This window comes from Ambystoma mexicanum, chromosome 8 (assembly GCF_040938575.1).
Source record: "Ambystoma mexicanum isolate Mex_15411 chromosome 8, UKY_AmexF1_1, whole genome shotgun sequence".
In the NCBI taxonomy this organism is placed as follows: domain Eukaryota; kingdom Metazoa; phylum Chordata; class Amphibia; order Caudata; family Ambystomatidae; genus Ambystoma; species Ambystoma mexicanum.
The window spans coordinates 1,581,653,941-1,581,679,209 of record NC_090929.1 but is presented as its reverse complement, the minus strand read 5'-3'; positions in this window follow the sequence as shown (position 1 = coordinate 1,581,679,209).

The following is a 25,269-nucleotide window of genomic DNA, read 5'->3' as shown; positions in this document are numbered from 1 at the left end:
GGAGAAGTGCAAGGGGAAAGGGAGGGGGGAAGTGCAAGGGAGAGGGGAGGGGAAAACAGGGCAGCAATGCTCTGAGTAAGTGCCGCCAGGGCAGCGCGGCTCTGGGCAGTGCAAGGAGAACAAGGGACTGCAGGGTTACTGTTGCAGCCCCTATCTGCGTGGTAGGCCTGGAGGCAATGCAAGGGTGACTGATCAAGAAAGAGCCTGGACTCAGTGAGACAGAGGGTAGCCAACCAGGCCATTGGTACCTCGGACAGGTAGGTCAGCAGGGGAGGGAGAGAGAGAAAGCAGAGGAGAAGAGGAACGTTTTGAGCTGCTTCCGGAACTTCAGGTGGTCCGGCCCAAGTTTGGGAGGGTCAGGGAGGCCATTTCAGAGGGAGGCGCCTGCAGAGGAGAAGGATCTACCCCCCCACTCTTTGCCTGGAGAAGTATCTAACCCCCTAGGGCTCGAAAAGGAAGATCGCGTTGGATGTAGTGCGGATCCCAGCCCCAGAAAGCCTTGTGGACAATGAAAAGGGTCTTGAACTTGATCCTTGCAGCCACCGAGAGCCAGTGGAGAGATTTCATGGCTGGAGAGATACAGTCCCTGGGCTTGAGGCCAAGGATAAGTCTCGCAGTCCTGTTCTGGATTAGTTGCAGAGGGTGGAGAATAGAGGAAGGCAGATTGAGAAAGTGGGTGTTGCAGTAGTCCATCCTAGAGAGAACCAGAGCTCTGGAGACAGTGAGCTTCTGGGGGAAAGTGAGAAATGGAAGAGTCCCTTTGAGGAGGTGCAGCTGGTAGTGGGATATCTTGGCGACCTCCGAGATGTGAGGAGAGAAAGAGAGAGTGGAGTTGAAGATGACACCAGGAATGAGCGAGAGAGGAGAGTAGGCTGAGGGGAGCCTGAAGGAAAGCTGAGTGTCATCTGCATAACACTGTAAGTTAGAGGAGAAGGTAGAGATCAGGTGGGTCAAAGGGGCAAAGTAGAGGTTGAAAAACCAGGGTGAGAGGATAGAGCCCTGGAGAATGCCACATGTAGAGAGAGGTGAGGAGTGAAAGGGACAAAGTTGGACCTGCGAGGGGCGGTCCAAGAGGAAGGAGGTCAGCCACTCCAGTGCCTGATCCATGATGCCCAGGTTCTCACGGAGTCAATTGATCAGGATGGTGTGGTTGACTGTGTCGAAAGCAGAGGAAAGTTCCAGGATGTTGAGGACAGAAGGAATGCTGGAATTCAGGTTAGAGATCAGATCTTCACAGGTGTTCAGGAGAGCAGTTACCGTGCCTCTGGCAGCTCTTAAGCCAGACTGATGGTCATGGAGACAACCAACAGATTCAGTGTGGAGAGTAAGCTGGCAGTTGGCCAGCTTTTCCAAGAATTTGGGAGAGGGGAAAGTTACAGTGGCAAAAGAATGATTACAGAAATCGGCCAAGGCTGGATCGTGTCCATGTGGTCCTTGATGGTTCTGGAGGAGCAGGCGAGCACCTGTTTCGACGACACTTCCATAGATGGGTCTTGTCTAGAAACCTTGTCAGGTGTTAGAGAGAAAGAGGAAAAAGGAGGAGGAGAGGGAGAGGGAGAGATGGCCAAAGGGGGCAGAGAGAGGAAGAGGATATAGTGGACAGGATGTCCTGTGTTTTAGCGGAGAAGCAAAAGGCCAACGCCGTACAGAGGGCCTGTTGAGTGAACAGGAGAGGTAGAAATCACAAAAGGATTGGCCAGTTGCTTGCAGATTTTAAAGAGTTTGCCTGTGTTGTTAGAGGCCGTAGAGACAGAGGCTTGAATGTGTGCTTTCTTCTTGATGAGTCTTATTGCTTCGACTGGCATTTTGGTGCAACCAGTCTAGGTATGTCTTAATGTTACTGTAATGTTATTATGTGTCTACACTGGTCTACATTGTGCAGCCAGTTGGACATGTTTTCATTGTGGCATGGCATTTTTAATAGCAAAGCATTAATGTTCATGTGCACTGTTGGTGACTTGCATGTTTTGGATTGCTGTTACCCTACACAACAATAGCAAACACTGTGGCTTTTTAGTAAGTTTTTCTCAGAAAGTGTGCTGTATATTGCTTTAAAACACATATTTATATCTTTCTCCTAGTGCAGTGTGTGGCATGTCCCTTCAGCAACACGTTTGTGTGTATTGCGCAAGCGTGGTAATCTAGGGCGGCCCAGAGTGTGGCGCGACTCGTGATTTGTTGCCGAGTTGGGGGGCCCCCTCAGCATGGCTTGCAAGGGGGCCCCCAGACCTTGTGTTACGCCACTGTACTGACTTCCTTGAATATCTTGATCTTCTTTGTCTTATCATTGCCCATCTTCATCTCCTTTTCTTCTTCTTGGTGATTTCAACATCCCTACTAAAAAAATGTCAGTTCCTTTTTTACTCTCTTTAGTAGATTCTTATAGCGTGCACTTTCCTCCTTCTCCTTCTTCTCATCAGTCTGGCTCTTGCCTCAATTTAATGATTTCCTCTTCTTCTTCTCTCTCTTCCATTTCTTCTTCTCCTTTCTATGCCTCTGATCACTTCTTTCTTTTTTCTCTTTCTTCTTCTGTCCTACCTGTTCTCTCTTCTACTATCTGTATGTGTTGTAATCTCTCCTCCTTTGACTCTCCTTCTTTTGTCTCTTTATTGAGTTCTTCTCTTCCTCCAATTTTGTCCTTTTCCTCCCTTCCTCCTGACTCAGCTGCTAGTACTTTTATGTTATGTTAAGTGAATTTGTAGAGCGCACAAACGCCCGAAGACGAGGTGATCACTGGTCTTGACCAGCGTCAGGGGAAGGGCATTCCAAGCCTTAGTGGCAGCAACTGAGAAGTACGTCTGCCAGTGTGCATCAATCTGAAGCGGGGCACCACAACAAGAATGCAGATTGAGAGCAGAGACACTGAGTTGGAGTGTAGTGCGGGAATTTATCCTGAATGCATTCACGTCCCACGCCATTAAAGGCACGGTGCACCATACACAAGGACTTAAACAGAATCAATTTTTCTACCGAGAGCCAGTGCAGCTGCCTCAGTAATGGAGTCATGTGGGTGCTGAAAGGGGATCGTAAAACAGCTATAGCAGCAGCGTTCTGCAGCAGCTGAAGGCGGTTAACCAAATAGCATACTCCTCACTCTTCTCTACAATCTGTTCTTGACTCCACTTTCCCTCTTCATCCTTTTTATCCTACTCCAAAACTTTAGAACCTTGGCTTACTTCAAGCCTTTTTTCTCTCTGTCGTAACCTGCATAAAGCCGAACAGCTTTGGAAAAACTCTCCTTCTTCCTCTCATGTTTTTCCACTTTCAATGTTACACTCTTCCTTTGATTCTTCTTATCTCATCATCCTTGACGTCTCTTTCAGCTTCTACACAATATTCTTTCTCCTAAAGCTTCTGATCCTTCTGCTTTCCCTTTTCTTTCTTCATCTGATTTCGGTAACTACTTAACATCTAAAATAGCTAATCTCCAACAAGCTTTTGTTCCTTCTCCCTCTTCACCTTCTTATCCTGTTTTATCACTATACTCTTTCTTGTAGTTTTCCCTTCTTACAGACCTTGACATTTCTGCTCTTTTGACTTTTGCTCATCCCACAACTTCCTATTCTGACCTTCTCCCTTCTCCTCTTATACCCAAAGTATATCCCTATCTCCTTCCTGATCTTACTTCCCTCATTAACACTTCCTTTCTACACTCTTGTTTCCCTGTGGCTTTTAAGCATGTGGTTATTCTTCTGATTATTAAAAAACCTTCTATTGATCCATCTCCCTTGCTATCTTTCGGCCTATTTCTCTCTTACCTTTACTCTTCAAATTCATTGAACGGGTTGCCTATTCTCAGGTAACCAGCTATCTGAATCCTCCCCCTCTTCCTCAACCCATTCAGTCTGTCTTTCGTCCATCTTACTCTATTGAAACTGAACTTCTTCATGTTTCTAATTCATTCCCTCACAGCTTTCTTCTATTCTTATTCTACGCGACTTATCTGCAGCTTTTGATTCTCTGGATCATTCTTTACTTATCTCTTCTCTTTCCATCCTGGAAATCTCTGGGTCTATTCTTAATTGGTTCTATTCTTATCTTTTGCAATGGACTTATTCTGTTACCTGGGCTGGATGTTTTTCTTCTTCACTTTATCTTCTTTATGGTGTCCCTCAGGGTTCGGTGTTGGGTCCTTTTCTTTTATTTCTCTACACTGCTCCTGTTCCTGCTCTTATCTCTTCTTTGAACCTTACCTTTCACCTTTGCGCTGATGATACACATATCTTTCTTTCTTTCTTTTTCTTCCTTTGACTCGGTTCTACACTGCACTGTCTCAAATTGTCTTGCAGCTGGCCATAATTGGATGTCTTCTCATTTAGTACATCTAAAAATCCCTCAAAAACAGAGGTTCTGTTGTCTCCCCCTCTACCATTTTTTCCACCCCTCCCCCCTTCCTCTTTCCTTTCCTTCATCAACTCTTCCCTTCTCTCTTTCAGTGCACAATCTGGGCATCATCTTTGATTCTCTTTTTTCCACCATATTGCCTTTAATTGTTTGTTTCTTTTGCTATGCTCTGTTTAACATTCATCGTGCCTATCTTTCCTTTTACGCCACTAAACTTCGTTTTTCTCTGGGTTTCTCTAATATTGATTACTGATCATAGTTATTACTTGGTCTTCCTGATTGTCATCTCTTGCCTCTTTGTTCTTTTTATCATTCTTCTGTTCGTTTTCTTTTTTCTCTTCCTCCCGATTCCTCTATTATTTCTTGTTTACTTTCAATCTCATTATTTCCCCTTGAATCCCGTCTTTTGTATCAATTTACTCATTGCCTGGCCCCCCTCTATCTCTCCGCTTTACTTTCGTTCTATGTCCCTTCATCCTCCTTGTGATCGCAGAACCTATTTCTTCTGACTGTGCCTAAGCCACTTTGTGCCTCGGTCGTTTTCTGTCTTTTTCGCTCTTACCTCCCAAGCATTGGAATGCCCTCCCCCTTTCACTTTGTTCTTCTTCATCTCTTTCTATTTTCCAAACTAATCTTACATTTTATCTTCTTGCATCTCTAGTTTGTTAAAAGTAAAAAGAAAATAATTTTCCTTTCTCTGTTGATGTAAATTTGTATTAATCTGTTTCATTTATTATTTTACTGTTTCTTTGATTCTTTTATTGTACAGCAACTTTAGCAAAAGGTGCTCTATGAATTTAATAAAATACAAATACAAATAATGGATCAAAAGAGGGCTCAGTGAAAGCCTACAGAATGAGAGTAAGATCCTACTGGTTAATATGTTTTTGTCTGGGAGTATTTAACAGTATGAAACCTTTAAAGATATTTGGAATAAGATCCTTCAACATTTGCATCCCTCCCCAAGGGCATTGTAATTATTTGATTGCAACCACTGGACTTTCATAGTTGAAATAACTAGCCCATTTTGAAAACCTTCCCAAAAGAAATCAAGGACCACAGGAGCAGCACAAGACAGGGGATGTGATGCTCGAGCCCAACACTAGGACTTAAAGAAAAGACAGTGATGTGATTATGGTCTAATGGTGGAAGACTGGCGATCCCTCTGAAGGGCCAATGCGGCATCCACCAACAACCCAGGTTTCCTAAGAGCGTTTTTTCTCAATCTACAATACATACATTTGAGATGGGTCACCTTCTCCCAAGGTATTAGGGAGTCCTTGCGCGGAGAAGGTAACGGAGGAAGCACCCGTTTTCTGGATGCCGCCAGCTTAAGGAGTAGGAGAAACTAAGTAATACTTGGTCAGCAAGGAGTTAACAGGATCAGTTCTCCCCCCACAGCCAACAATTTCCTGAGGATTTGGAGGTTGACAGGAAAGGGTGGAAAAGTAAACAAGAGGGATGATAGGCACATTATTGACAGAGAATCCATGCACCAAGCTTGTGGGATCTGGCATGCTACTGCACTACTTGGTCACTTGTGTAATGGCATTTGAGGAAATCAGTCGATCTCCAGAGTCCTAAAATTGCTGCAAATAAACCTGAAAGTCATAGCTAATAAATGAATCGCTAGGATGGAGGAAAACTCCCGACTCAGTTTGTCTACTGCTCTTTGATAGATCCCTAAATATGAACTGCAGAAAGATTGACCAGGTTGGTCACTGCCCTTATTAGAATCTCCTCTGAGGTCATGCACAATGAGAGTGTCCTTGTGCCCCCCTGACGATTGACAAAAGCCTTTGTGACCATACAGACCAACACTTCTTTGCCCTAAATTCACATTGGGAATTTCAGCAACATATGCATAGTCCGGGACCACCTCCCTTTGGCTAATGAATGGGGACATGCACACTCCCTTTTGCAGTTCCTTGCTAGTCAGCAGTTTGATGCCTAAAATCGAATTGAAAAGTGGTGCGTCAACGCGTGCAGTGGCTCAAAAATGAATTGGAAGTGGTTGGTCAGCTTGAAAGTAGATTGAGATGTGAAACAAATCCCAGAGCAGTTCCATGGCTTCTGGGTTGTCGGGGAAATGCCTGTCCAGGGTCTAAGGGCAGTCAATGTTCTGCACTTCACAGATTAAAAGCTTGGCAGAGAGCGCTTGCAGGGATTTTCAGCTCTAGGAGCAGGGTTCTGGTTATAATGTTTCAGGTAGTAGGTAGGCAATGTCCACATAGCAGTTCACCCAAAATGTTGCTCTGGGATGGTGACGGGGAACACTTTATTCCTCCTCTATGGCAGAGGGTGTTGGGAAGATTCTAGGCCAACAGAGATCCAGACAAAATCCTTCTAACGTCAAACGATCATTCCCTTAAAGGAGGAGTATAGTCAATCTGTCACAGTGGATAGATCCATTTCAAGTCTTCTGTAAGTGCCAATCCTGCCGGCTATGGTTAGTGTCTGTTCTTGATTGAATCAGTCCCAGATTGATTAGTCTACAGGAAGCAGAGATAGGGGAACAGAAAGTGACAGGGGGCTGGTAGATTCCAATATTCCAATATTATGGGGCCCTTTTCTGGATATGTACTCCTCCCCTGGCTACTCTATCGCCATCTTCTCTCCTGTTTCTCCTGCATTAAAGCTCATCTAGTAATAACCACCCTCATGTAGCTTCCTTCTGGCTGGCAAAGCCTGTCCTTTGAATCACAGGGCCTCCCTCTGTCGCCAGTGGGCAGATCTTGTCCTCCTGTGAGGTGACACGCCTTTCCCATAAAGAACTAAGGTTTTGCTTGGACAGAGCCCAACATCTCTGTTTTCGGTGAAACTCAGTCCAAGACTGTGAATAGAAAGAAGGCCATGACCGGAGGAGTAACTACAAACCAATTTGATAACATGACCCCAGCTTTAACCAATATAATTATAGATTCCCAAAGACAGTCATATCAAAACTAGACATGGCTTACAGTTAGATATTAATCTGCCACCAGGCCCCGATAACAAACAATTATAGAAGTTGGATCAAGGCTCCTCATGGTTAAGGACAGGCTCCGACTGTTGAAACCTTGGTTTCCTTTACCTTTTCAGCATAGAGCATTTATGAACGTGAGTATGATTAGCAGGGTTCACTTTTAGAGGCAGAATTACTAGTGTCATTTTGGGTTACAAAAATCACAAAACTTCAGTCTTGTCTTCCTTAACACAGATGGCCTTCCTTCACAAACCCACCATCTCCAACATCGACGGTGACTTATCAGCTCTCAAAGCTTAAAGTAACTGCCTGATGCACATGCCCCATGAAAATGCTTCACATCAAGTCTATGCCATCTTTCACCTGGTAAATGGAAGAATGAGTCAAAAACATGCAGCCACTTAACAAAAACTCTATCATAAAAGACATATGACGGGTGACCTCCTCACCCTTACGGCATCTCACATTATTGACCAGTCTCTCATTATCAAGGCAAACACATCATATTACTGAAGCGCAAAAGCCTATCAAAGACATGCCAGGTCTAACTCCACCCTTTCCTCATGATTGCAATGTAATACCATTTCGATATGATATTTGACACAAACGTACCATATTGTACTGCACGAGTCATAGGCCTAACACATAACTGGTTGTGTCTCCCTTCTTTTGACCTTCTGGAGGCTGAAGCCTAAATTTTGGATAGTTGTGCCACCACTGATTGTGCAAACAGACCGGCCTGACATACCAGGTTTCAACTGGACTGCACCTACTAGTATGACTGACAACACATCCCCTCCTGCCTTTCTAATAGCACTCTATCAGGGTGGTCTGTTTTTTCGCTTCTCTTCATTTACACTGACCCCTGCCCTACTTAACACAGCACTGCTTAGATGTGGAACACTGCTATGAGTGGCAGAGTTCAACATCTAATGCATGCTGAAAAGCCCTTGCAGGACCAGGCCACTGTTTTGTGCAACGAGGTGCGCAGGAGACACTGCCTGTCGACACGTAATACGCTGTGCCTATATCCATGCATCCAAACCCTTAAGAACCAAGGATCGGACCCTCTGAGGCAAAGCCCTCGCAGGACAAAGTCACAGTGTTGTGTGAAGCAGGTGCGCAGGAGACGCTGCCCGTCGACACGTAATATGTTGTGCCTATGTCCACTCATCCAAACCTTTAAGAACTGAGGATCGGACCCTCTGCAACAAAGCCCTCGAGGGACAAGGCTGCGGTGTTGTGCAACACAGGTGCGCAGGAGACGCTGCCGATCAACACCTAATATGTTGCGCCTACATTGACGCATCCAATCCTTTAAGAACCAAGGATTCAACCACCTGCAGCAAAGCCCTCACAGGACAAGGATGCAGTGTTATGCGACGCAGGTGTGCAGGAGATGCTGCCCAATGACATGCAATATGTTGCACCTACTTCCATGCATCCAAACCTTTAAGGACTGTGGATAGGACATTCTGCGACAAAGCCCTTGCAGGTCAAGGCTGCAGTGTTGTGCAACGCAGGTGCGCAGAAGACGTTGTGGGTCGACACGTAATATGTTGTTCCTATGTCCATGCATCCAACCTTTAAGAACTGAGGATCGTACCCTCTGCAGAAAAGTCTTCACAGGACAAGGCCACGGTGTTGTGTGATGTAGGTGTTTTGCTGCGAAGGGGTAGCACCGCAGAGTGTGATTGTGCGACGTAACTGTCGACCATCCACACCCGAAAGTTGAAAAGGTGCGGGGGTCAAAGCAGCCGTTACTGCTCTCTTCCTAACTTCCCGGCCTTTGCACATACTCCCACGTAACTATTTGACCTAACCTATGCTCTCCCCTTCCACTGGTTAGCCACACTTTCTGTTTTTGTGTTTTCTTTTGCTGCGCAGAGTGCGATCCCATGATTATACTACCACTTAACCGCCTGACCTAATGTACGTTGTTCCCTGCGCATTCTTCAACTCTCCCCTTCCAACTGTTAGTCATATACGTTTCATTTGTCCTTTTCTTTTTTTTTCCCAGGTCTCCGCTGTGTGGTTACCTTCTACTGTAGAACTGTGCCCTGTAGGCCCTCGCCCACTCCCTAGGTCCCCCCGTGATCTATAACTGTGCTGTGATCTGTGCCTTGGCTCTCTCCCACTCCCCAGGTCCCCCCAACTGTGCATCTGTATTCTGTTGGCTGTGATCTGTGTCCTTGGTTCTCTCCCCTGGTTGTTCGCTATTGTGTGACCCCCCTCCAGCGCATCCCTCCTTCCTGTTTGTGCTCCCTCCTCCACCTACTCTGCTCTTAGCACCCTCTATGGAGCACTCTGTCTCTCCTATCTTCTGTAACTGTTTCTCTAACTCTTACCCTACTCCTCTCACTAAGTCTGAAAGGAAGAAGTTCAAGAGGGACATCATGGTCTCCAACCCAGGCTTCCCTATCGCTGATACCTACACCAGTGCTTCTTCCAGACATATTCTTACTGACATCCTCTTTGTTGTTCCCTCTCCAGAACCAAGGACCCCTCATATGGTCTCCATTCTCTGTCCTTTTTCCTCCTCTCCCATTAATTGTGGCACTAGGTGGGAGGTCCTCTTAGCCTTCTTCCACTCTTCCAAGAACATCTTTAATGTCTATCTGAATGACACCATCTTTGTCCATGGCCCTCAGCCCAATCTCCTCCTTTTTGATAGGCGCTTCTCGCGTCTTATTAACTTCCTCCCTTCTCCTGCTACTCCTTCTGCCACTTCTCTGGCACCTTCCTCTTCCTCTTCTCCATCCTCCTCTTCCCACCCTCGGGCCCCTCTACCACCTCTGCAGGGTGTACCTCAAATATGTACCCCTCGACGGTAGTCTTTCAAAAGTGGCAGCCTGCTCCACATCGCTACTCTCAACTCTTGCTCTGCTGTCAAACACTCCTCTGACATCTTTTACCTCCTTGAAGAACCTGCCCTGCATGTCCTCGTTCTCACTGAGACATGGTTCATGACCAGTTCTGTTACAGATTTTGACATTATCCTCACTGAGGGCTACAAGATCCGATCCAAACCCAGAACCACCCGTCCTCGAGGTAAAGTAGATCTGATCTTTCCGGAGTTGGTCCCTGCTTCTGTCATCCCTACGCAGGACTACTCCTCCTTTGAATGCCTTGCCTGCAGGCTCTCTATCTCTCCTGGCCACCATTTATAGGCCACCTGGCCAGGTTGCGCTCATTCTCTCACAATGGGCTGACCTCTCCTCATCTCTCCTTGCCCCTACCTCTCACCTTCTCCTACTCAGAGACCTCAACATCCTCGGGGCTCTTCCAAAATCTTTGTGTCATTCTCTCTCTTTCTAATCTAACTCCTGTCCCAACACACTCCACTGGGCACACCTCATCTCCTCTGACATTCCCCTCTCTAACCCTCTCACCACTACTCTCTCTTGGGCTGACCATTCCCTGCTCTCCACCCACATGAAGCTCTCCGTCCCCCAGGTGAAGCCTACCCCAGCACTGCCACCAAACTACTCGGTCATCCAGCCCATGAAGCGCGTGTCAGTGGAGGCCTTTGCCGCTACTTTCTCTCCTGCTTCTACTCCTGCAGCTGACTCACACTCTGACGCAGCCCTCTCTAAGCCTGCATCTTTCGATCACTAACACTCTTGGTGTCCTTGCGCCTGTCTTGAGAATCCATCTGAAGCCTACCTCCAAGTTCAACTCTTGGTATGACTCCAACCTTGCCGTTCTAAAACGCAAGTGCACAGTGGCTGAGAAGAGGTGGAGGGCATCAGCACATCCTCTGACAAACTGGCCTGCCACCTGCTCCAAAGGCAATACAGACTATCTGTCCTTTCCAAGAAGAAAGCCTACATCAAATCCTGTATCTCTGTAGCCTCGAACAACACAGCCAAACTCTGAAAAAGCTGCAAGGAGTTGGCCAATCCTGCTGCAGTCTCCACCTCTCCTGTTCCCTCCCAGGCCCTCTGCATTGCTCTGGCCTCAGATTTCACCACTAAAATACTCCTCCTGTCTTTCCTCCTTCTCTCCCTTGACCTCTCCTGGCCCCCTTCTGGCTGCCTGTCCCTCTCCTCCTCCTTTCTCCACTTTTTCTGTAATCACTCCTGGTGACGTTTCTAGACAAGTACGATATATGAAAGTGTCATTCAAGCAGGTTCTCCACTGTACATCCAGAACCATCAACAACCACATAGACACCCTTGGCCAGCCTTGGCCTATTTCTGCAATCACTCTTTTGCTACTAAAACCTTCCCCTCACCCTTAAGCACTCCCTTGTGCACCCCATCCGGAAAAAACCTTCTGCTGATCCTTCCGCTCCGACAAACTATCACCTGATGTCTTTGATTCCTTTCTTGGGCAAACTCTTGGAAAAGCTGGCCATCCCTCAGTTTACTATCCACACTGAATTTGTTGGTTGCCTCCATGCACATGAGTATGGCTTCATAGCAGCCTGAGGCACAGAAACTGCTCTCCTGAACACCCGTGAAGACCTGCTCACTAATAATAACTCTAGCATCCCTTCTGTCCTCATCCTACTTGATCTGTCCTCTGCTTTTGACATTCTTAATCATGCCATCCTGATGAATCGTCTCCATGAGAACCTGGGTATCACAGATGAGGTGCTTGCATGGTTGACCTCCATCCACTTGGACCGTCCCTCTCAGTTCCAACTGGGGCCCTTTCTCTCCACCACCTCCTCTCTCTCCACATGTGGTGATCCCCAGGGCTCCAATCTCTCACCCCGGATTTTGAGCCTCTATGTCACCCCTTTGGCCCACCTCATCTCTACCTTCTCCTCTTACTTTCAGTGTTATGCGGCTGACACTAAGCTCTCCTTCAGGCTCCACTCTGCCTCCTCTCTCGCTCATTCCTGACCGTCTATCCATCATTCAGGAATGGTGTGCCACCAATGATATCTGCCTCAATGCCAGCATGACCAAGATCCTCCTCATTTGGACACCTGCTCCCGCTTTCCCTCTTTCACTGTGGCCGCCCTCCTTGGGCCCTCTGCCTGCGCCTTCCTGTGAGGCAAAAAACCTTGGGGTCATCTTCGATTCCACTCTCTCCTTCTCTCCTCACATCACAGACCTCTCTAAGATATCCCACTACAAGCTGCACCTCCTCAGAGGTGTTCTTCCTGTTCTCACTTCCACCCATAAGCTCAACGTCTCCAGAGCACTGGTTCTCTCTAGGCGGCACTATGTTATGTTATGTTATCGGCTCTTACATAGTGCACGGTCACCCGAAGGCATCATGGCGCTTAAGGAGAGAAGAGCAGATGCCTAAGCGAGTCAAAATAATGAACTCAAGATCGTTAGAGGTTCTTTTGATGGCCAATGGAAGACCATTCCATAAGGATGACGCAGCAATCGAGAAAGCTCAACCGCCTACCCGTTCACGATTGTATCTTGGCATCGATATTTTTCAGCAGTGACCGAACGAAGATTGCAGGTGGGGTGATAACGAGTACATTTGGCTTGGAGGTATTCCGCTCCTTGGTCATGGAGGGCATGATGGACAAAACACAAGGCCTTAAACTCCACTCGCTGGGCCACCGGGAGCCAGTGCAAAGTCCAAAGCACTGGAGAGATGTGAGCTCCGAACAGAGTTTCAGTGGCTACCTGAGTGGCCAAGTTCTGTAGTCGCTGCCGCCGCTTTATCAGCTTTTTGGATTGGGCCAGATACAGAGAGTTACAATAGTGTATCCGTGATAGTACCAGTGCTGCAACCACCGGGGGGCGCAATTGGGCCAGAATCAAAGGTAGAACCTTCCTAAGAGTTTTCAATTAGAGGTGGCTGGCCTGACAAACAGCCATGACTTATTGGTCCTTGGACAATGAGGCTGACAACATGACATCCAGATGTTTAACTTTCTTGACCGGGTTCGGTAAGGATCCCAAAGAGTGGGGCCAAAAGGAGGACACCCAGAGTATAGGATCAGGAGGATAACCCACTACCATCACCTCAGTCTTATCACCATTCAACTTGAGCCAGTTGTGGTTCATCCAGTCTCCAACTGCAGCCAGACACCCCCATAGGCATGACGACACCTCAGACTAATCAAGATCTAATCAGATCAGTATCTGAGTGTCGTCGGCGTATGAGTAGCATCTGATTTGAAGAGCGGATCAGACACACAAGGGCCCAGATATAAATGTTGAACAAGATAGGCGACAAGGAGGAGCCTTGTGGCATCCCACAACTAAGGTGACAAGGAGTAGAAAGAAAAGGGGGTATTGCGAGGGTCTGTGTATGATCCGCAAGGAACAACCTAAACCAGGCTAGTACCTGCCCTGAGATACCAAACTGGGCAAGACGGGACAGCAGCATGGAGTGGTCGACCGTGTCGAAGGCTGCTGAAAGATCCAGAAGGATCAGGGCCCCCACTCCACCAGCGTCCACCAGCCTGGTCATGTCGTCCAGAACAGCGATAAGAACACTTGCTGTGCCACGCTCAGGATGGAACCCTGATTGAACAGGGTCCAAAAGATTAGTAGATTCAAGCTTGGTATAGAGCAAGGGGTACACCACTGACTCTAAGAGCTTAGCCAGAAAAGGGAGAAGAGAAATGGGGCGAAATTTAGATGGGGTAGCAGGATTCAGAGTCGGTTCTTCAAAAGAGGCATCACTGTGGCTGATTTCAATTCCCGTGGTATGAGCCCCATCAGGAAGGAATTATTAATGGTATTTGTGATCTCTGATAGCAGATACAGAGCTGTCTCTTTCATGACCCGTAGAGGGAAGGCATCTGAGGGGGAGCATGATTTAATCTTCTCAAGCGCCATCAAAACCGTTTCCTCTAAAAAAACTGGGAAGGTGCACCAGGTATTGACTATGTTAGGTACAGCGATGATGGGAGAAGGGAAAGGAGCTGTCGCAGCCGGCCCTGTCATTGTAGAAGAGATATTTTGCCTAATAGTCTCGAGTTTCGTAATATAAAAGCAAGATAATACATCACAGAGTTCTTGAGTCGACGTGACAGTAGGAGTGAGTCTCTCAGTTGAGGCAAGGGCCTTGACCGCAGAAAACAGAGCCCTCAGCTGAGATAGGGAGGACTCATTGTTGGTGGTAAAATATTGCCTCTTAGCGGCTCTAATTCTGGCTAAATAGGCAGTCGAACATATTTTATATTGTGCTTTAAAAATGGGATCATAAGTCCTATGCCACTTCTGTTCCGATTTTCACAATTTAAGGCGCTCCTCCTTCATGAGATCAGTAAACCACGGCTCTGGGGACAGTCTACGAGGTTGGGTCAAACGAAGAGGGGCCACCTCATTAGCAACCTCAAAGATTGCCTCAGACAGTAAAGATAGAGACACTGGGCCTCATTCCGAGTATGGCGGTAAGGGATAGCGGCCACCGGTAACGAGACCGGTGGCGGTAATCCCTTACCGCCATACTCCGAGTTCCCTTTGCGCCCTCGCCCTTAACGCCTGCTTTGAGCAGGTGTTAAAGTCGAGGGCGCAAAGGGGCCTCCAAGCCAATAACGGTGACCGTAATGAACGGTCACCGTTATTTGCATCTTCCCCATTCCCATTGAGCCCTATGGGGGCTCATTTGGGAATGGGGAAGAGCCTTGGTGAATGGGGAATTACCGCCCCGCCAACCTTGGAATGGGGCGGTAATTCCGCCATCCACCAAGGCGCTGCCGGTCCGGGTACGGCGTCAACCAAGGCGTTAATAGCGCCATTGGTTAGCGCCGTACTCGGAATGAGGCCCACTGTAGATTGCTTACAGCATTTTGTTTGAATTGAGGTAGCCAGATTTTGAATGTTCACAGCACACCAAGAGCGCTGCCAATTTTTTCCTGCTGAGATGTTAATGGGTTTACCTATATTTTACAGTCTGCAAAAAATCAAACAATGGTCGGAACACAAAACAGGTTCAATTAACTAAAGTGTTAAGAGATTTTTTTGCAAAGAAATCAGATCTAACATATTCCCCTGTTTATGAGTAGGGCTATTAATATGTTGATGAAGCTGGAGATCCGCGAGACTCTCAGCAAACTGGTCGAGAGCGGGAGGTCTAGGAAGATTATATTTTACATTAAAAACCCCCAGAATCACCAGGTGAGTGATTTGGACCTGAAGGTTAGCTACAAGGTCAGGAAATGTTTCAAGGAAACTGCTTTGAAAGAACCTGGGGGTCGATAAATAAGCAGAAAGTGACAAGTGATGGTGGTTTGGCTCACAGATCGAAATAGCAAGGCCTCCGTGGCAATATTGGGAGGGCATTCAAGTTGAGTTATCGTAACCTCTGCCCTAGATATTACTGCAATTCCTCTACCATGGTGTGGTGGCGCGCGATCAACATGCAGTACACAAAAACTATTTCAACAGCCTCTTTCTCTACCTGCCTTCCTCTACTCTTGCCCTTTGCAATTTATCCAGAACAGGACTGCCAGACTTGTCCTTGGCCTCAAGCCAAGGGATCGTAACTCTCCAGCAGTGAAATCTCTCCACTGGTTGCCGGTGGCTGCAAGGTTCAAGTTCAAGATCCTCAACATTGTCCATAAGGCTTTCTGGGGCCGGGCCCACACTACATCCAACTCTCTTCCAAAATACCTTCCTTCTCGAGCCCTTAGCTCAGCTACCTCTATCTCTCTGATGGCCAGACGATTCTCCAGGCAGAGAGTGGGTGGTATATCTCTTTCCTCTGCAGGGGCCTACCTCGGGAATGGCCTCCATGCCATCTCAAAATCAAGCAGGACCACCTCAGGTTTTGGAAGCAGCTCAAGACATTCCTTCTGCTTTCTCTGTTTCTCTCCCTCGCTGACCCACCTGTCTGCTGCATTGCTGAGTCGCTGGCTACCTCAGATGCCTATCGGCACCAGGCTCCCCCACGACCTGCAAGCACCTGCACTGCCTCCGGGCCTCCTCACACTTGGGGGATGTTTCTGTAACCCTACAGTCCCTTCCTCATTACACTACCCTGAGCCGGCTTCCAAGCTGCACTTACTCAGAGCAATGTTGCCCTGACCGCACTTCCCTCTGCTTCCCCCTGGCACTTGTCCTCTCCTTCTCCCCCCTGCACTTGCACAATCTGAATGACACAAGGCCTAGTACGATCATTTGTTCGTCCTCCCTAAATCTCCCTACTGTGTCTTGTCGCGGCTAGAAACACCTGTATACAGGCGCGTTATAAATGACTCAACATATCATATCATGCACCTCTGACTAAAAAATTACAAATCAGGTACACAGACAGGCACAGATAACAGAGCCTTTCCAGGAGAAGTTATTTAAGCTGTAATGCTTTAATGATTTTCAAAGGCTTTATTCCATCCGTGCCTGAGGAAGTGATGAAATTCCACAAAAGCTTACAAATCAGCAAACTAAATTACTGTATTAGCCTAATTAAGGTAACGACTCTCTGCAAGATATCCAGAGACTTGTATACTTTTCTAATTTCATATTAAAAGTTTGCTCAGCTGTTATTTCAATCTGACTTAATGAGCATGCCATAAGGTGGCAATGATTGAGCATATCCTGCAGTCCAGAGCCAATTTCACCCCAAGTATGCAAACACTGAATTACAATAATTATTCTAATTAAGTTCCTGGATCAAATTACTGCTTTTATCTCTGTCACCGAGCACTTTACAGGTTGTTTTTAAAAAAAACCTCCTAATTACAGGGCGTTTGCTGAATGTCACCACACACAAATTGGTTGTAAGCCTGACTTTATAGCAATACATTGCACAGCAGGTGAAATTGAATTCTTTACCATGCAAATTAATGGTGATATATTCTCACTGGAATCATTACATGCTGATGTGATATGCAATTTAATATATGCAGGAGTAAGGGAGAGATGTTAGGTCCCTGCAATGTACGAGGTCATTCATTTGGAGTTTAATAGAGGAGAACCAGTACACGGCACAGGTTCACACAATAGAAATATGGGAAGTCTGTCAGTGGACGCTAAGCAACAAGGCAGGGTTAACCATTCCAGTGCTAAGGCAAAGCAGGCAGAATACAGATGCTGTTCAGTATTCTACATTAGGGGTCTGCAATCTTTGATTCTCCAGATGTTTTGGATCATATCTTCCATCAGCCCTAGCCACTTAGTCAACGCTGAGGAATGATAGCATTTTAGCCCAATACATCTGGAGAGCTGCAGGTGGCAGACCCCTGAGGCCTAGTTTGACATTTAATTCATATGTGCAGCTTATTTCACTCATACATTCACATACATTAGGACAGGGGAATAAGCTGCAGAAGGTTATTCAGGCAGTAGTGATGACACTACTAACAGTAAGACAAAGGGTAATGCTAGTTATAATTATTTTTAATTTAATTATTGTCATTATTACTTATATCTAGAGCAATTTAATATGATTTCTTTGTATCCAAACTGTTATCCAGGTTGTTTATGTTTGGCTAGTTCAGTGGCACATTTTCAGCAATGTTTCCAAACATGTTTTTTCTTTACACTAAAGTTCTCTCTGAGTATTATTCTTTATCACATGGGTGCCTTGCCTAAAAAACAGTTACCCCCTCTAGAAGAAGGCACAATTTTCTGTCTGAACCCATAAATCGACATAGTACACTATTCACATTTTGGGAGTCTAGGGTTGCCCAACTCCAGGCCTTGAGTGCCGGAAGCATGTCGGATTTTCAGCATACCCTTAATTAATATTTGAGACATACATTTGTATACAATGATTCTGAATTTAGTATTTAGTATTTTAGTATTTTATTTATTTGTATTGCGCACCTTGCCCAAAGGCTTGCGGGCGCATGTTTGGTAGGCAGTAGCAAGTTACAGAGAGGACGTTTCAAGTTACAGAACAGGGTGATACAGTATACCATTACAGATGCAAGTAACATAGATAGTAACAACAAAGTAGCAGTACCCGGAGCTTACAAAATAGGGGTACGAGCTGTGTGCAGTTATAAGTTACAAGCTGTCTTGTTCCCGTAACCAAAGTTTAGCTTTGGCTTTGAATGCGTGGCATTGCGGAATTTTCCTTAGGGCATTGGGAAGTGAATTCCAGAGCTTGGCAGCAAGGACCGGAAAACTCGACCCTCCTGCCGAACGTAGTTTGAATCTGGATATATCTAGTGTGTGCACCTGGGCGGCTCTCAAGGGTCTAGTGGTTGTGTGTTGCGAGAAGCGTGATACTAAGTAGGCAGGAGCTGCATTGTTCTGTGCCTTGTGTGTGAGCACAAGTGATTTGAGTGATATGCGGTGCGAGATAGGTAACCACTGGATGTTGCGTCTAATATTGGAGATGTGATTCCGTCTAGGTAAGTTGAGTGCTGCCCTTATGGCGTTGTTTTGTGTGACCTGGAGTTTGTCCAGATTACTTTGGCTAGTCCCAAGGTAGAGGGCGTTACAGTAGTCGATTTTGGATAAGATGAGGGTTCTCGCGAGGGTCAAGCAATTATCCGGAGTCAGGAATGGCCTGCAGGCTGTGATCAATTTACAGGTGTAGGAAGATGCAGAGACAACTGCATTGGTTTGTCGCGTAAGAGACAGGGTGGAGTCAAGGTAGATTCCTAGGGTTTTGGTGACATTGGCCACTTTGATGTCAATCCCATCAATAGTGAAGGATTTGTAGTTAGCGTCGAGTTTCGAGAGTTTAGATTGGGAGCCCAGGATGATTAACTCCGTTTTTTCGTCATTAAGGCAGAGCCCATGATTAGCCATCCAAGCCTGGATGACGGTGTAGACCATGTTGAGGGATTTAGAGTCGGTTACAAAATCACCAGTGATAGGGATGAGTATCTGGGTGTCATCCGCATAATTAGTGTAGGAGACACCCAGAAAGTCAAGGATATCGAAGAGTGGTTTAGTGAACACATTGTGAAGTGTGGGCGATACACAAGATCCTTGTGGGACTCCACAAGGGACGTGGGAAGGGTCGGCCGCTGCCAGTGGAGAGAAAACCCTCATGGTTCTGTTGGCAAGGAATGAGCTGATCCAGGAAGTAGCTGCGTCCGAGAAGTAGGCGGCAATTTTGAGGTGGTGACAGAGGATTTGGTGGTCGACCAAGTCGAAGGCTGCTGAAAGATCAAGGAGGAGCAGGAGTGCCATTTTGCCCTTGTCTTTCAAGTCCTCGATTTGGGTTTTTAGATCTAGTAATGCAGTCTCAGTGCCATGCCTGGGACGGAAACCGGATTGTCTAAGCCCTAGTAGATTATTGCTTTCGAGATACTCCTGGATTTGGAGATAGGCTGCGCGATCGAGGATTTTAAGCAGGTAAGGCACAGTGGTGATGGGCCTGTAGTTTGAAGGGTTGTTAGGGTCCAGATTGGCTTTTTTAATTAATGGTATGACCCAGGCATCTTTAAGGTTGTTAGGCACGGTGCTTGATTCAAAGGAGGCATTTATGAAGGAGGTAATAAATGGGGCGAGCTTGGGAGCGGCTTCCTTAATGATGACGGCAGGGCATGCATCACCTTGGCAATTGGATGGTTTTAGTTTAGTTATAATGTTTTCTACTTCCTTGATGGAGAGGGGGGAAAAGCTGAATGGTTTGAGATCGTGTTTAGGAGCTTGTATTTTATAATTCATGGCGGCGCTCGTTGAGCTTGAAAGGTGGTTTTTTTTAGCATTGATTTTAGTTTGGAGAGTGGTAATTTTGTCTAGTAAAGCTTTTTGAATATTTGAGCACCATTCAGTGTCCGGAGTACACTTATCGAGAGGAGCAATAGGGGATTCCAGTTCCTTAAGTATCTTAAAGAGTTCCTTAGTGTTAGAACGGGCTTGGGTGATTCTTATATTGTAAGCTTCCTTTTTGGCCGCTAGGATGGCTTCTTTGTAGGCAACGGTGGCTGACGTGAGGTTATTTTTGTTGGCTAGGGAAGGGACACTTTTCCATAAGGCATCAGCTTTTCTTTTTTCTTTGCGTAGGTCGCGTAGTTGCGGTGTGAACCAGGAGTTCAAGTGGGTCCGCAGTTTTTGTTTACGCAATTTGATGGGGGCAATCGTGTTGAGGGCTTTTAGCATGACACGGTTATAAGTGTCTACTAATGCTGTAGGGTCAGTGCAAGACTCAGCAGCTGCGTTCAACAATGGGAGGATGAGAGGTAGAAGTTTCTCAACAGTGATGTCTTTTTTATTCCGTGTGAGCGTGGGTGGTGCGAGGTTTTGAGGGTCCTCGGGAGGGCTGGTGCAAATGGAGAAAGAAATTAGAAGGTGGTCGGACCATGCGCAAGGGGAAACAGAGATATCCTTGATGGCACAGTTCATATCGGCGATCCAGTCAAGAATGCGACCCTTAATGTGTGTGGGCTCTGTGATATGATGTGTGAAACCGAAGTCAGTCAGGACATTTGCAAGATCAGAAGCTTTGGTGTCATTCTTGTCCAGGTATCCCAAGTTGAAGTCGCCCAGGATAATACTTTGGGAGCTAGGCTTAGCACTGGATGCTAGGATAGAGGAGATGTCTTCAACAAAGGAAGATGTAGGACCAGGGGGCCTGTAAATGAGGTGAACAGTGGCTGTGCGCTTGGGCGAGATAGGAAGTTTGAGAGAAAGCGATTCAGCTGAGTGTAACTGAAGGCTGTTCGCAATTCTGATGTTGAGCGTATTCCTAAATATGACGGCTAAGCCACCGCCTTTAGTTTGGTTGGTATCTCTGTCGCACCTGATTATGGTATAGTTGTCAGGGATGGCAAGTGTCAGAGAGGGACCAGAGGCCGCGTTCAGCCAAGTTTCCGTGACTGCAAGTAAGTCCAAGTTTTCTGAGACAATGAGATCAGCAATATCAAGGGCATGAGCTTGGATAGATCGTGCATTTATGAGAGCACCTTTGAGCTTAGGGGCCGTAGTAGCGTTGTCTTGTGTATTGGAGGTAGGAGTCAAGAGAAGTTGTGGTATGTGAGGGCTGGAGTTTCAGGTGTTGCCTGATACAGTGCTGTTAGTGTGGTAAGACCAGTGTGTGCATCTAGATGCTCATTTTTGGTTCCTGATCGATAAGGCACAGGGTAGGCTCAGTTGTGTAGCCGCAGATGATGTAGCGTGGTGAGACTGTATGATGTCGTCGGCGGGATTGTAGGCCAGAGATGCGGTGGGACGCATAGCGTAGTAGCTAGTGCAAGTGGCTGTGTTAATAGTTGCAGCGGGTATGCGCTGGGATACAAGGCGCAGGCGAGAACCAAGCCTCGAGTTTCTGCTGAGTGTCGTGCAAGGGTCAGTGTTGATAGTATCATGGCAGGTATGACTGACGGGCTGGCAAGAGTCAGGAGAGGAAGGTGGGCTAGTTCTCGAATTCAATCTGGTGTTTCTCATAACGGTAGTACAAGGTTGGTTAGGTGTTGGTCTGGTAGTAAAGTGGCGTATCCGGAGTGCTGGATCATCCAAGTACGGATTTGCAGGTGTCATGGTGCTGGGCCACGAGGAGAGGGTGGTAGTTCCCATACAGGAGCCAGTGAATGAGTCTTTAGAACGAGGGTTGGGTTGGCTAGTCCAGTGTTTGTTGTATGTAAACAGTAGGTGGATGAGGGTTGATAAGCAACAATACATGATGTGGGTGACGTCGCTAGTACACAGGGTAGCAGGTGTGGTCTGTTAACGACCAGAAGCACAACACAGGTTGATTCAATGTGGTCAGGGGATAGACTTAGGGATCAACACAGCGTTTAAAAATGGTCTGTATACGAATATAGGGCGTGCCACAGCAATCAGTGAGGTCAACTAGGAGGCACAGCAATAGTCAATGTGGTCTGTAGGCGACCAAAGGGCACAACACAATGATCAGTGTGGTCAGTAAGCGACCAAGAGGCACATCACAATAATCAATGTGGTCTGTAGGCGACCATAAGGCACATCACAATAATCAATGTGGTCTGTAGGCGACCATAAGGCACATCACAATAATCAATGTGGTCAGTCGGCGACCATAAGGCACATCACAATAGTCAGTGTGGTCTGTAGGTGACCATAAGGCACATCACAATAATCAATGTGGTCTGTAGGCGACCATAAGGCACATCACAATAATCAATGTGGTCAGTAGGCGACCATAAGGCACATCACAATAATCAATGTGGTCTGTAGGCGACCATAAGGCACATCACAATAATCAATGTGGTCAGTAGGCGACCATAAGGCACATCACAATAATCAATGTGGTCAGTAGGCGATCATAAGGCACATCACAATAATCAGTGTGGTCAGTAAGCGACCAAAGGCACAACACAATAGTCACTGTGGTCAGTAGGCGACCATAAGGCACAACACAATAGTCACTGTGGTCAGTAGGCCACATTGAAGCGAGAGCCAGCCTCAGTGCAGATATACATGCTTCTTGCTAAGGTGGGTGCTCGCGCTGCTGCTAATAAAAGTGGTTAAAGGCAGGCATGCTACTGTGTGGTGCTGCAGGGATAATGAAGGGTAACCCTGGGTAGGCGTGCAAACGTGGGGCGCTAGGTTAGGGCGCAGTAGACTACCTTAGAGGTTGTCCATGTGATTAGCGCTGACCTCGGGATATTTGCCATCAGGACCGCGATCATCCGCGGGCAGCCCGCAGACAGTCGATGGGCCTTAGGAGCCGGGCCTAGCTGGGCGGGCCACCGGCTTATGTGGGTAGATGCATCGGCATGTGGTATCCTAGGCAGGGGGTATGGGAGGGGCTCCAGCACGCCTTCCCGGACGACGCCGTGTGGGCAATGGAACCAGCGATTAGCTTGCAAGTTGTCATCAGGATTTGGAAAGAGATTACAGTCCTCTTTAGAATATAGGTTTGTGGCTCAGATCGGCGAACAGGCGGCAAACAGGAAGCCTTAAACCTCGGCCTTGCTCCGCAGGCCGGCTTCTGCCTGTCGGTGGCGAGGATTGGAGGATGAGGCTCCCGGTTGCTCAGCAACGGGATGCAGCCTCGTTTTGGTGCCGCACAGCGCCGGCCATATTGGGTCAGGCGCTGGTGCTCGTAGCGTGGCACAACAAAGAAATACGAACAGCTGATGTTGGGTGCCTTCCGAAAAGCATGCGGATCACGCTACAGGCACAGGCCAGGGCAGGAGTGGCTGTTAGGGCTGCGAGTTGAGTCGGATGTTGGTTTCAGGGTCCTCGGCTCAGTGGTGAGAGTGGTAGGCAGCATCAGCACGCTGCTCCAGCAGCTGAGGGGGAAGGGGCTCCAGCCCTCTTCGTTGAAGAGGAGAACTTGAATGCAGATGTCGGCGGCAAACAGGAAGCCTTAAACCTCGGCCTTGCTCTGCAGGCCGGCTTCCGCCTGTCGGTGGCGAGGATTGGAGGATGAGGCTCCCGTTTGCTCAGCAACGGGATGCAGCCTCGTTTTGGTGCCGCACAGCGCCGGCCATATTGGGTCAGGCGCTGGTGCTCGTAGCGTGGCACAACAAAGAAATACGAACAGCTGATGTTGGGTGCCTTCCGAAAAGCATGCGGATCACGCTACAGGCACAGGCCAGGGCAGGAGTGGCTGTTAGGGCTGCGAGTTGAGTCGGATGTTGGTTTCAGGGTCCTCGGCTCAATGGTGAGAGTGGTAGGCAGCATCAGCACGCTGCACATTTATTTTTCATGATTAATAATGAAGAATATCCTGAAAGCCTGTCAGAATTCCGGCCCTCGAGGCCTGGAGTTGGACAACCCCCGTCTAAATGTACATTAATGATATACCAACGATGCATGCTTCACACAAGAAAGATTTTGGCCAACAACTTTATGGAGTCATGATGCAAGAATTTTATAACATGAAGGGGAACTCTGAAGCACTATCTGAATTCTGCACACAGCAACCAGCACAAGCTCTCTACCATTCTGAGAGATACCAGAACATCTTCAAGTACCTAATTTCAAAGTGCCTGACACATTAAAAGTTGGGTTTAAGCACCAAAGTCCCCAAAGGGCCACATAGAAAATCAGGACGTTTGGGTACTGTAGACACTTCATAGAAAATCACCCCATATACAGCTGTTTACCATCATCAACTGTTCCCTAAATTTGTAAATTCCCTAAATTTGTAAATTCAGTTCTGCAGTAATTTTTTAAACCAAAGTGAATTATCTCTCATTTTCCAACTTGCACATTCTCAATCCGAGAGAATGAGCTTTTAGACATTTGTTCAATAACATTTTGTTGATTAAAGGTTATTATGTCATTTCTGTAACGTGTTTCCCCAACTTGACTGTTTCCCCCTTCATTGCTTTCATATGTTGACCCCTTTTTTTTAAAGAGGGTTACCTCTTCACCCTCTTTGCCTCTCCTCCACCAAACCTCACTCACTGCCTTTCTCTGCTCCTGCTTCCCCTGCACCCTGTTGTGTGCCTCTGGCTGCCTCTCCCTCCCTACTACTTTCACCCCATTAACATCACTCCCCACCAACTAACACCCTCTCCCACCCTTTCCCCACCTCTCCCAACCCCAATCTACAATTCCTGCATCAAATGTTGCAGCACAGTAAAGACCCTGCATTGTACAGATGTCACGCGAGAGTCCCGTGACACAAAGTCTTTGCAGGAGAGACATACCCATTTTTTGGAAACAAATCGAAATGAGGCCTTCTCAAAGTGACTTATTGCGTATTTTTCACCATATTTTATATGTGACTTCTGTGACTTTTGAGTTGTACAGATTCTCAGATGATGCCTCCCAGAGAATCTATGTGATCACTGTGCTGCCCGTATTTCAAAAAGGTAGCAGGCGCTCCTCTCCAGAAAGAACATTGCATGATGACGTGTTCTGAGATGAGAGTTTGCAGCACACGCTTTTCGCTCACTGTACCTTTCACAGATGGGAAATATCCATTGGCATATAAGTCTTTGTCCCGCCCACATGGGCAGTGCAGCACCAAAATGCTATGGCAATTCCTCTCTGAACAAGAGTACCAACAGCAACCCCATACACGTGTTTCGGCCTTGTTGGGCCTCTTCAGTGAGGTGAAGCTGTGCCTCTCTGAGCACAGTGACCTTGCAGTCCATTTCTGGTTGCCCCCAGGTAACTCAGGGTGACCAACCCCAAGTTCCTTGTAAATATTTCAAAAAGGTAGCAGGCGCTCCTCTCCAGAAAGAACAT